The following is a 13,610-nucleotide window of genomic DNA, read 5'->3' as shown; positions in this document are numbered from 1 at the left end:
TTGGCAAGGGAGTGTCTTTTTCCTATTATTTTCAGTACAAAGTTCTAGAATTGAAACTCACTGGCTGGCACTAAACCAATCAAAGCGGCCTTGACAGTGGATCCAGTATTCCAATTGGCCAGACCCAGATTACATGCTCTACCCTGGAGTGATGTATGTGGGAGAATGTTAGCCCTTTCCATACCACATGGACTTTGAGAGGGCATGATAAATTTAAGGTGCGGTTATCTGAAAAAAGAGAGGTGGATTCTAGGGACTTCCCTGGCAGTCCAGTGGTTAAACCTGGGGCAAGAAATACACAAGATGGGACTTCCCTGGTGGTCCAGTGGTTAAGAATCTGCCTTCCAATGCAGGGGGTGCGGGTTCGATCCCTGGTTGGGGATCCTACTTGTTGTGTGGTGCAGCCAAAAAAAAAAAAGAGAGAGAGAGAGAGATGGATTCTGGGCAGTCAAAACAACTGCTGTTACAGAGCACAGAGGATTTTTAGGGCAGTGAAAATACTCTGAATGATACTGTAATGACAGAACATGTAATTATACATGTGTCCAAACTCATACAATGTACACCACCAAGAAGTAGTAAACCATGGACTCTGGGTGATAATGATGTGTCCATGTAGGTTCATCAATTGTAACAAATGTATCATCTGGCGGGGGCTGTGTATAGTGGGGGAGGCTATGCAAATGTGGGGTCAGGGGGTAGATGGGAAATCTCTGTTCCTTCTCCTCAGTTTGGCTGGGAATCTAAAACTTCTCTAAAAAATAAAGTCTTCAACAATAACAATACTGCTACCTGCGATTATGTCTACCACCTTCTAAAATCCAGTACACGCTTCAGCCCACATTCTGGTGCTCTCTGCTGCATTAGATATTGCTTGATCACTCATTCCTTAAAACTCTACTGCCTTGCTTCTGCTTTGACCTCTCTGATTGATCTTTCTAAGTCTCATTGCATATTCACTTTTTAGATACAGGACCTCAGGTTTCTGCCCTTGGCCCCCTGCTCTTCTCTCTGCATTCTCTGAGTACAGTTTTATCCTCTCTCATGTTTTAATCCCCATCTGGATCCTCAAGCTGTAGACTCAACTGCTTGCTAGACATCTCCACTTGGATTCCCACAGGCCTCTCAAAATTCCTCATACCTAAAGCCAAACTCATTGTCTTCCTCTTTAGACCTGTTTGTCTTCCTCAGGTCAGCGTTTCAGCAAATGGCACTTGGCCTTCTTCTATTGCTCAACAATTTTGCTCCAGTTCAGGTTCTGTTCTTCTCTCTTTCAGAATGATCTTTATCTACTTTTTGCAATCCTACTAGTAACTCCTTTTTACTTGCTATATCAAGGTACAGAAGGCAGACACTACACCAGTTATTTAATGAAGAAAATTTAAGATAAGAAATTGTTGGGCATTTCCTGGCCGTCCAGTGGTAAGTACTCCGTGCTTTCACTGCCGAGGGCCCGGTTTCAATCCTGGTCGGGGAACTAGGATCCCACAAGCTGCGCGGTGTGGCAAAAAAAAAAAAAAAAAAAAAAATTGTTAACTAGATACAAACTGGTGAACTAGGTAACTGAAAGGGTAAAGAGAGAACTTGAAGGCATCACAGGCGTTGCAACTGTGGAAAGCAATTCTCACCACTCAGGCTAAGGGGAAAAAGGGAAGGGGTTGGTGTAATTTAAACTCATAAACGGGACTTCCCTGGTGGTCCAGTGGTTAAGACTCCACGCTCCCAGTGCAGGTGGCAGGGTTTGATCCCTGGTCAGGGAACTAGATCCCGCATGCTGCAACTAAGACCCGAGACAGCTAAGTAAATATTTCGAAAAAAAATAAACTTAGAAATGTAGAAGAGGGGCCCCGTGTTGCTGAAACCGAAACTCCAAGGAAGGGGTTCTGCTCAACTGGTGTTAGTGTCTCTGAGCTTGGAGGGTGACCCTGTGGCTGCTCTCACTGGTCCTCATGTCTGAGAGGAGTTTGGTGTGATGAGGCCAGCTTTGTAAGTGTGGGAAAAACTGCAAACTGGATATAGCTGCTGCGGTATCACTTTGGAGGGAAATGCACGTGCCAGGGTGAAGAGGTGTTGCTGGGATGACATTCACAGGAAACTTTTTCCTGCTCCAGCCTAGCGGCACTGAAACAGCTGGCAAAGCAGAAATGTAGTTCTGCAGTGCATCACAAAGCAGAGCATAGACGCTTGGGTTTGGAGCTGAGAAACATCATGTTAACAACTGGTGCACTTGCTTTGTGTTTGTTTTGTTTTGTTTTCTGGCTCCATCGTGCAGGATCTCAGTTCCCTGACCAGGGATCCAACCCATGCCCCCTGCAGTGGAACTGCGGAGTCTTAACCACTGGGCCACCAGGGAAGTCCCTGGTGCACTTGCTTCGTTACTGTCCCTTCTCTTTGCTTTGCTCCTGTTTCAGGACATTTGCATGTGCTGTTTCCTCTTTCTCAAGTGCAGTTCTCTCTTCACTTTGCCTAGTTAACACCTACTTTTCCAATCTTATCTGGGTTATCGCTCCCTCAAAGAAGCCTTCTTTGACTTCCCTGATGAGGTCAAATTACTCTATAATAGGCTCTGTTAGCTTTTATGTAGCCTTGTCACAGCTACAAGTTTACATTTTGTGTAATTTTGGGATTAATGCCCACTAGATTGTAAGGGCATTTATCTCAAGGGCAGGCACCATCCCTCACATCCCCCTTGATTTGTTTTTCTTAAACTTGTGTCCCTAACACAATACCTCTAACATGGTATCTGGCTCAAATATTTGTTGAATGAAATGAGAAGTGTAGTGTAAATATAAATAGCCCCCCCTGAGTTGGGGGGAGTCAATACCATGCTTGAATAGGGATTTTTCTGAATTATCTGCTTCCAGTAGTATCTCTGTTCTGGACGCAGCTCATAAGTCTTCCTCCTGCCTCTGACCCTCAGTCTCTCAGTTCCCATCCCGATAACAACTGCCACTTGGGTTGTCATTCTGAGATGCTCCATGCGAACGTGCAAGCAAAATATATATTCTCATAGACAGAAGTGCTTCATTCTATTTTCTTTTTAATTTTATTTACTTATTTTGGCTGGGTTGGGTCTTCGTTGCTGTGTGCACCCTTTCTCTAGTTGTGGTGACCGGGGGCTACTCTTTGTTGCGGTGTGCGGGCTTCTCCTTGTGGTGGCTTCTCTTGTTGTGGAGCACAGGCTATAGGCACGCGGGCTTCAGTAGTTGTGGCACGCGGGCTTCAGTAGTTGTGTCATGCGGGCTCTAGAGCGCAAGCTCAGTAGTTGTGGCACACGGGCTTAGTTGCTCCACGGCATGTGGGATCTTCCTGGACCAGGGATCAAACCCATGTCCCCTGAATTGGCAGGATTCGTACCCACTGCGCCACTGGGGAAGTCCCAGAAGTGCTTCATCCTTTTGAACAACTGTTTCACTGTAGGAAAGTACCATAGTTTAGTTAATTAGTCTTTTCTTCAAAGACATTAAAGTTGTTTCCCATCTTTTCCTTCTACAAATGCTGCTGCAATGAATGACCTTGTGCATAACATTCGTGTGCATATGTGCAGTTATATTATAAATATCCCCTGAAACACCTTTTACTTTGGTTCAAGGTAAAGAGATTATGCAGAGATGGCAGCAAGGATCTGGCTTAGATGCTCAGAAAGTACCTCAAAAGGTGGGAGTTCCTAGGTTAGACCTCTGTCTTCAGAATCTAGGACTCATCTAGTCCCGGTGTACAACTAGAGTTTGGGGGCCACTTGGAAACTGAATTGCTCCAACCAAGCTCCAAAGACACTGATGCATTAACTATCAATACAATGTCTTAGTTTTTTTGCTGTATTCTTTCTCTTTTTATAATGTGACAATTGCTTGTTTGCTGTCATCTACACTAGACCATAAACTAGGCTAGGGGAAAGTAGTGAACAAGACAGATGAAGGCCTTGATCTCCCATGGTTCTTTTTTTTGGCCACGCCAAGCAGCATGCGGGGTCTTAGTTCCCCAACCAGGAATTGAACCTGTGCCCCTGCAGTGGAAGCGCAGAGTCTTAACCACTGGATCTCCAGGGAAGTCCCCAAGGCCTTGTTCTTATGGAACTATTTTTATTTTTTTTACCTTTATAGGTTTGTGTGTGTATGGATTAAACGAAATAATGGAGGTACAGTGATTAGCAAATTTGCAATTTAAAATGTTTGTTTACATGTATACATATATAATACATATTCATGTATATAAACAGAATATTGGAAGAGTCATAATTATTCTTGCCATGACTACATTTTTTTTCCTCTCCCCCAGCCCCACACTGTCTCTTGAAGAGCTCACACCTTAACCTCCAAGTTAACCAAACCAGTAGGTTTGCTTTGAGCTCAAGGCGAGTGCGAAGCGCGGCCGGTAGGGGGCAAGAATCACCCAGGCGTGCCCATTACCTAAGCAAGGGATTCAAAGAGCATTCTCAGAATGACTTTACAAAAGGGTTACCAAGAAGTTAATTTGTTTATTCTGTGTCAGGTCACTTAGTAGTAGTAGCAATAATAATGATCATAATGGAGAATATGAAAATAAGGAAGTGAGAGGTCGTAGCGACAGATCTGCAGCAATCATTAATTGAGAGCAATAGTTTGTTCAGGTTACCGGGTGTGTGTGAATAAAAAAGAAGTGGGGCTGATTACGCTCTCACTCCTTAGGATCTGTATATGGCAGTGGACCAGCCGAGGGGCTCCGAGTTACTTGCGGTTTCACATTGAATAAAGTGCTTTGAGCAAGCCTAACAAGCAATGAGTAGGCGAATATTTTTTTCTAGAATTAACTAAGGTAACGAGCTTTTCAAAGTGACAGAGACGCCACTAGGTAACTTCCCGGCCCAGAGCCACACACCGAAAAGGTTTTGAAAACAGCTTCGGGCCCCTCCTAGCCTGACTTTGAAAGCAGGTGTGGGACGCATGCGCCCGGCCCACCGGTTGACCTCCTGGTGGCAACCCAGATCACGGACCTTCTTCCCGACAGCCCGCGAGGGAGAAAGGGAGGGGGAACGGAACTCTCGCGAGATCTTTCGAGCGCCGGCGGAAGCAGTAGACACGTGACTCTCCTAGGCGGCCTTCGTCTTCCCCCCTCCCCCTTCCTCGGAAACCCGGCCCCCTCACCCCTCGCCCACCCCGGAGCCGCGGTAATGGACGGTTTGGGTTCCGGAATTCCCTTGGATCCAACCACTGATACCGGGTCGGCAGGAGCGACGGAGTCCGTGCTTAGCGGCGAAGGCAGGGGCGGTCAAGATGGGGGGGGAATCATCCTCCTTCACCTAGGAGGGAGGCGGGGCGGAGAGGGGCGCTGGGGAGTGGGGTGGGGGGAGGGAGGAAGTCACGTGGGGCGTGCGCGCGGCTCCTCATCCGTTGCCCCACCCCCTCCCGGCGGGGCGGGGCGGGGGGGCTGAGGGGGAGGGGCGTCAAGATGGCGGCGGGGAGGTAGGCAGAGCCGGACGCCGCTGCTGCCGCCGCCACCGCCGCCGCCTCCGCTCCAGTCGCCTCTGGTTCTTCAAGCTCTCGCCACCCGGAGAAGCTGTTCAGGCGTCGGATCCCGCGGGGAAAGTAAGTCCTCTCCTTAGCCCTTTTCTATCTCTACACTCCCCCTCCCGGACAGCCTCCCACTCCCACCCTCCTCAGGGGGCCGTGCGGGGCCGGGCTGGGGGGGGCCGCCACCTCACCCCGGCTTGGGGCCTCCCGCGCCTCTCGCAGCCCCCTCAGCTGCACGCCCTGGGGGCCCTCGGGGGCACGGTCCCGGCGGTGGCCCCGCCGCGCTCGCTTCCTCCGCCCGTCAGCGCCGGGCCCTGCGGTCGCCGCGCGTGGGGCTCTCGGGCCCCGGGGGCCCCGCTGTCCCGGGCCGGAGGCACCCCGTTTGGGCGAGGAGGCAGCGTCTGCGGACGCCGGTTCCGGCTCCGACTGGGCCGTACCCCCCCTTGCTTCCGCGGCTCGACCCGGGGGCTGCGAGGTCCCGGCCTCTCAGGAAAGTGAGCTCCGTAATCCTTCAGAAGTCCTCCTGCCGGACGATTGTTCCGGTTCAGGGCGAGTGCGGGAGGCGACAGGGTCGCCCAAGATCTGAACCCCCGCACCTGCAGTTTGCTGATTACCTCGCTGTCGGGGCGATGGGGACGGTACGTGGGGCACGTGGGGCCACCTTCACGCCTCACCCGGTGATTAGGTTAATTTTGCCTCGAGCTCGCTCGCTCGCCTCCTGGACCCTAAGTAAGCATCTGTGTGGAGGGGAAAGGCGGTTGGGAATTGGCTTACTTTGAGAGTGTTTGGCGTAACGAGCATCTAAAGTTCCCCAAACCAGTGTATGCTGGTGGTTTCCCAGAAGTGGTTTGGGGTCGGTTTAACCGCTGAGGAGGTTTGGATGTGCCTGAACCCTTGTGATTGTTTCTTTCCTGACCCTGGCATCCAGCTCCTCCCCTTTCCACCCCGGCTTTGTGTTTCTGTTTGGTTAATGTTTGCGGACCACTAACTTGATCCTCGCACAGAGAAGCTCTTTTTATGTGCGTGCTCCGTTTACTGTGGGAGGCTTTTGTTTTGGGGAGTCGCTGGTTGAGAAACGTGGGAAAAGAACGGGCGAGAAAATGAGAGTCAAATAAAGCAACGTTTTTAGCCATTGAATTGCCCAGCCAGTTGTAACCGCACCCGGAAGTTTGTACTAAACACGTGTTGATGAGAAGAAGGTTAAAAACTGGGTCCCCTTTGACCTTTAAAAGTTGATTATTAGCAGTTTATGTTGAGTTAAATGTGTCATATTCTCTAGGCAGCCAGAATTAGAGACGGAATAGGGTTTCTAAAGTGTCGGCAGGAGGGTCCAGAAAGCTGTCAAACCCCTAGTTGCTCTAGCGCGGTTCCTCAGAACAGTTGGAAACAGTTAAACCAGATAACAGTGCGGAGGGATTCCATTTTTTCCCAGTTATTTACCGCAATCAGAACTGCTTTTCATAAGCAGTGGGGAAAGCCTTCATCACTGCACAAAAGATAGTTTGTACAGAATTTCTAGGATAAAATGTAGAATTTGCTGCTGCTGCCTTGAGTGGGACATTAGTTTTGCAAGCAAGGGAACATTTTATTTTCATGTTTAAAGAAGTTGTTTCCAAAGTTTACCTTACCAGAGAAGACATCTTTACTCTTTTCCTCTGGATTCTGCTTTTTATCTCCCAGTATAACTTTATTCCCAGATCTAATTTTGTTCCATACAATCCTCCAGAATTTTAAATAAATTTTATTTTAGTTGCTGGGTAAATGTTAAAAAGGGAGGCTTAGTGAGTGGCTTACAGATCGTAAATTCATCATCCATTCATCCATCCATTCATTCATCCATCCATTGAATGCTCTTATGTGTCAGTTTTACATGTTTTAAGGGTTTTGCTGAGATTACTATTTAAAAACGTGCAGTATGGAGATTCTTTTCATGTTTTTTTAAAGTCTTTTTTCGCCTCAAAGACTTTAGGTACACATAACATATTGGCATTTCTTAGTCTCTGAATTGAGCTTTGATTTGAGACTTGCCGTCTTTCCTGTGAAGGAAGACAGCACACAGGTCTGAGGTCTGCTCTTAGCAAGATACGTGACTTTTCGTGAGGCTCTGTGGGTTTGTGCTTTGCCTGCCAAAAATTGGTGTAAAGATACTTTCGGAGAGGAATTGTTTTCCATTAAATAGACAATTAATAACCAAGATGATGTAATCCTTAAGTTTTTGCAGTTGTCTTTTTTAATGCTAATTGACATATCCACTTTGATGTGGTTGAGCTTTACTAAGTAAGGACAACCTTGTGATACCACTGAAATTTTCTGTAGATGGAAAGGATAGGCTCTTGAAGAGCAGGAACTCTCTTTTATGAAAAAAAATATGGTATAAACCCCGTCAAATTAACTTGCTTATTTACCTCTTGGGAGACAGTATATAGCACAGAGCAGTGATTTTCAAATCTTTTTTACTGCATTCCGCAGTAAGAAATGTGTTTTACGTTGTGACCTAGTACATAATGCACGCATAGAACTCAGTTTTGTGAAATGTTTACGCTCTCTGCGTGTGCTGCATTAATTCTGTCTGTATTTAAAATATTTGAATATTCTATATTTGAAATATTTAAAAATACCGGTCATGACATACTTAAATTATTTGACAGCATTGTTGTGACCAGCAGTTTGAAAAATACTGGTATGGAGTTAATAGCACAGAATCTTGGGGTGGGCGGGCAGGGTGCAGGGCGCAGGTATCAGCCCTCCTAGGTTTGTAATTCTGCTACAAGCTTGCTTTGTTGTTACCTTGTTACAGTTCATCTCTCTAAGCCTGTTTCTCATCTCTGACAAGGCAATAACGGATGGTTTTTACTCATGGATTATTTTGAGAGTTAAAGAATTCCAACCATAAAGTGAATGTCGAGAAGACGAGCCATCTGATTTTGATGTTGTGATGGAGAAAGTAGTCCCCCCCACCCACATCTTTCTTGGGTTTCTTTTTCAAAGCATTTTTGAAACTTGTATATAATCTGCACATTCCTTTGTGATTCCATTCTTCCTATAGGTTTTGCAATGAGAGAGGGGAGGGGCACTTTACTGAGCAATCGCTGCTTGGGGCAGTAGGTGTTAAAAAATACAGATTATATCCTTTTAGGTAAAGAAGATCCTTTTTAGCAAACTTCTTCATACCTACCTTCCCTTCCTCCTGATACTCTTAAGGAACCAGCACTCAGTAGACACTTAATGAATACTTGTTGATGGACTTAACCAGCTAAATTCTAAGTGGATCATTATCCTTCAAATTCTTAAGCTGAGTGCCAGTCATCGACATCCAGGCTACATAAAAACAGAGTTGGGTCAAAAATTAGACATGTTTAGCACTATTAAGTAAAGAGAAAAATCCTTTTCAGGCAAAGATATTTCTTTCTTTCTTTTTTTAATAAATTTAAATTTATTTTATTTTTGGCTGCGTTGGGTCTTTGTTGCTGCGTGAGGGCTTTCTCTAGTTGTGGTGGGTGGAGGTTACTCTTGGTTTCGGTGCACGGGGTTCTCATTGCGGTGGCTTCTCTTGTTTCGGAGCTCTGGGGTGCGTGGGCTTCAGTAGTTGTGGCACGCAGGCTCAGTAGTTGTGGTGCACAGGCTTAGTTGCTCCACAGCATGTGGGGTCTTCCCGGACCAGGGCTCGAACCCGTGTCCCCTGCATTGGCAGGGGGATTCTTAACCACTGCACCACCAGGGATGTCCGGCAAAGATATTTCTAAAATGATATTATATGTGCACATTTAAATATGTCTACCAGTTTCCTCTAGATATGCTAATTGATTAGATATATTGGATGTATGACACTTGAGTAAAAAGGGTGCTAGTATTTTATAGAACTAATGTGGAAGTTAATTAGTGAATAAATTGCCAACAGGTAGTTTGTATTCTAGATATAAAGTGTTATATCAGCAATTTGAAGGAAAACATTTTTTGAACATTATAGTAATGTTTATCAATATAATGGTTAATAGTAGCTAATATTTATTCCACGTAGCGTAATATTTACTCAACACAGCAATCCTGTAAAGTAGGTTCTATTTTTATTCCCATTTGAAGATGAGGAAACTGAGTCACAAGTTATTACTTAACTGTGTTACACTACTTAGCAGATGGTGTAGTCAGTATTTGAAACCAGGTTTTCCCCTTGACTTCATAGTCTCCTCAGCTTCTGTAGTGTACTGCTGTTGCTGCTGCAGGTACATCTCTTGTATCTGCCCAGAGCTATAAAGATCTGCTTCGGTCTCAACAAGAGGAACCTTGTCCTTGTTGATAGGTTTCAGTGTTGGTGTTCTCAGTGGGAACTGTATCCTTTCATTCTTCTGATTGGCTGTTGTTTCTCAGGATTCTCTTCCTGCCAAGGATGTCTCTTAGTTTCTGTCTACTAGTGTGTCATTAGTCCTTATTTATCATAGACGCTTTCATAGGTGTACTATTTTGAATACGTGATATTTTCAAATGTATTTATGATAAAAATGGAACCTTTTTGTGGTCCATTGTTTGAGATAGAATCACTCTGTGTTTAGTAGTTAGCAGTTCTTTTTCACCTAACAGTGTTTGTGTTTACATTATACTTAGTGGGTTCAAAGTGAAAATGTTTTTTTCCCTCTCAGGAATAAATCTTACTTGTTTGTAAAATGTGGGGAAGGTTGCATAATATAACCTTTTAGGGGCTCTGTCAGCTTGAGCACTGAAATTCTGTGAGTCTGTAATATTGATAGTTTCAGAATAGGAATATGATTAAATATTAAGGATTTTCCTTAATGGAGTTAGAGAATGGCATAGATGTGTCCTCTCTATCCCCTCCCCACTTCTCATGCAAAAAAAGTGCAAGTAGGGAATTTGTGCCCAATTGGCTTGAGAGAAAGGATCCCTTGATTTTGTTTGTGTATAAGATGTATATAAAATTAAAATCTCTTTCATTAATAGCTCGTAAAAGACAATGTCTCTTACAGGCATTGTCAGTACTAGGTCACTGCTCAGATCAGAGGGTCTCAAATTGTGATTCCTGTGCATTTTGAGTAGGTCACTGATAATGTTACTTATAACTGTTGCCATCATTTCTTATGGACTCCAACAGGTTTACTCCCCAAATAACTCTCTTCCATGATATTTTTGTACTTATAATGCTAATTGTTCAGAAAATATATTTCAGAAAGCTCTCGTGAATTCAGTAACACATGGATTAATGGATCCCTCGGCCTCCAAGCTTTCTGTGGTCTGTAGTTTAGGAATCATTGGTTTAAAAGAATGTGCTTTTGTTTCAAATGTAAATAATTATTTCCAATATTTACTTTAAAAAAGATGACATTTTGATAGTCTCCGGAATTATTAATCTAGGTCAAAATAAGCCATAGCAAGTGGGCTAAGACCCTGTATTCCCATAGGTCATTGGTCCTAATGAAGTATTTTATAGATTGAATTTTTTTTTTTTTTTTTTTTGCGGTACGCGGGCCTCTCACTGTTGTGGCCTTTCCCGTTGCGGAGCACAGGTTCCGGACGCACAGGCTCAGCGGCTGTGGCTCACGGGCCCAGCTGCTCCGCGGCATGTGGGATCTTCCTGGACTGGGGCAGGAACCCCTGTCCCCTGCATCGGCAGGCGGACTCTCAACCACTGCACCACCAGGGAAGCCCTGAAAATATTCTAAAGCATTGGTTTGCTCTCTTGGTACATACTTGTACTATGTACTAGGATAGTAGTTTGTAAAGTGTGGTCAACTATGTATTAGAAAAACGGATCAACTTTTTTAAAAAATAAATTTATTTATTTTATTTATTTCTTTTTGGCCGTGTTGGGTCTTCGTTGCTGTGTGCAGGCTTTTCTCTAGTTGTGGCGAGTGGGGGCTACTTTTCGTTGTGGTGCGCGGGCTTCTCATTGCAGTGGCTTCTCTTGTTGCGGAGCATGGGCTTTAGGCACGCGGGCTTCAGTAGTTGTGGAACGTGGGCTCAGTAGTTTCGGCTCACAGACTCTAGAGTGCAGACTCAGTAGTTGTAGCGCACGGGCTTAGCTGCTCTGCGGCATGTGGGATATTCCTGGACCAGGGCTCGAACCCATGTCCCCTGCATTGGCAGGTGGATTCTTAACCACTGTGCCACCAGGGAAGCCCCCAAATGGATCAATTTTATATTAAATCCATATTTTGACATTTCTCCTTGTCTCCTCTGTCATCCGGTTCTTTCATATTTCCATCTTGTTGTTTAATACTAATTCTCCCCTTTACAGTTTTAATCTCAGACAGGCTTTTATTCCGAAGTTAAGTATTGAAACTTCACAGGTTACCAATATTGACTTCTTGATCTACTCATTGGAAAGAGAATGCATGGGCTTTGGGAATTTGAACAGTCTAGATCTGGGTGTGACCTTGGGCAGGTAATTTAAGCTTTTTGAGCCTCAGTTTCATTTCTAGAATTATAATACTTATCTTGCTCAGGGTTGTCATGGACTAGTGATGGACATGAAGAGCCTGACACTGTGCCAGGCTTGTAAAAGATACTTAGTCACTGTCAGTTCCCTTCCCTTCCTCCTATCTGCTCAAAATGCTTTCTTCCTTAGACTTCTTTTCTTTTCTCTAAAAATTTTGGGGAAATCTCCTTTGGGCTATCCTTCCTCTCATCCTTTAAACAGTAGGTCTGCCCTTCGTTTCATTTCTGGATATCTGGATATCTGGATGACTGAAGCAGCAGTTCCTGTTAAACAAGAACCAGAGACGCTACCTACTCCAGCACTATCTTTGTAAATCACATCTTTGTAAATGATGTACAAGCGACGTAGACCTACCTAGTAGAGAATTTCTCTATGAAATGTCCTGCTTTGATCTAAAACAGTGGTTCTTGTATGTTGGGAAGTCGTGGTCATGGTATTCTTGGCTAACAACTTTTTTTTGGTAGGACATATGAAACATTTAATTTCATTGCACAGTCTGAGAATAAATGGACTAGCTGAAAATTAGTTTATTTATGTAACGTGAAGTTAGTTCTTTGATTAAAAACAAGTAGTCACATTTCTCATAATTATGTTTGTGTATATAAATTGGTTATTTCAGATAAATTAATGAGAAAAGTTAAAATTAAGAAAGCTCTGTTAAACTTTTTTTTCCCTACAAAATGGATAAAAATCCATCTTAGTGGTAGAATACTTTGATTTGGCTCCTATGAGTACAGTTGGAAAACCCCAGCTGAAAGTGTATTTGCCTGCTCGAATTAGGCATTTTCCCCCTAAACTCCATATATCTCATCTTTTAGGTCTCCTGGGCTCAACCTTTTTCATTTTCTCTTGGCTTAACTCTAATTATCCATCAACTCATGCTTTTTTGTGTGTGTTTCATGTTCTCCCTTCCATTTTGAGCTTTTATTTAAACTTAGTCTTATGGATTCTCCTTAAATATCTTAGAATCCATTCCCCCTTCTTTCTCTTTACATCTTACTGTTATAGCACATCATCTTTTTCCTGATTTGCTGTAGCATTTTCCTAAGATGTCTCCCTGCCTTGGTCTTACTCTACCCATTCTCAGTTTGCTTCCATACTGCTGTGGAGTAATTTTTCTAAGTCACAAATCTGACTATGTCTTGCAGTCCTCTATCTGAAAACCCTTTAGTGACCCCTGATTCTCACAGGATTAAATGAGCTCTTTAGCATGGTGTTCAGAGCTGTGGGCGAAAACTTCTTCGTCTCCTGCCATCGCCTTTGTGAACCTCGTATTTCTGTTCTGAGCTTCCGTACCCATGTTGAACTACTCTAGCCATCTTTCTTAGAGTGCAGCATCATTCGTGCCCCCATAAGTTTGAATGCACTATCCAGAAGATCCTTGTCTACCTGGCAATTTCTTACCTGAGACTTGGCTCCATTGTCATCTTTGTAATCTCTCTCCCCAGGTGAATTCAGCATTTCCTTCTCTGTTCCCACAGCATTTTGTAACGTATACTCTTTCTGTGATTTGCATACTTTTCTGTCCTTTCCATCTTAATGTGAATTTCTTGGGATCAGAGACTATTGCTCTTTCATCCTTTTTTTGCCTGCTGTGTAGCAGGTTCTTCATAAATATTGAATGAACGGATCCGGTAGAAAATGTTGGTTTATGTTTAGAAGAGAGTTAATTGTCA

The 13,610-nt window shown here is 44.3% G+C and overlaps 1 protein-coding gene across 1 annotated transcript in view; it reads left to right on the top strand.

Annotated features, from left to right (window-relative positions):
- The first annotated feature begins 5,419 nt into the window (after positions 1-5,419).
- SBNO1 (strawberry notch homolog 1) overlaps positions 5,420-13,610 on the top strand; it is a 58,363-nt gene continuing 50,172 nt past the window's right edge. Inside the window, exon 1 of the mRNA XM_082853754.1 lies at positions 5,420-5,564. The gene's annotated coding sequence lies outside the window, so the exon portion shown is untranslated. The remainder of the gene's footprint in view (positions 5,565-13,610) is intronic.

This window comes from Leucopleurus acutus, assembly GCF_964270905.1.
Source record: "Leucopleurus acutus genome assembly, chromosome: 13".
Taxonomy (NCBI): Eukaryota; Metazoa; Chordata; class Mammalia; order Artiodactyla; family Delphinidae; genus Leucopleurus; species Leucopleurus acutus.
Note: the sequence above shows the minus strand (reverse complement) of the source record. Positions and strands in the feature narration are given on the sequence as shown.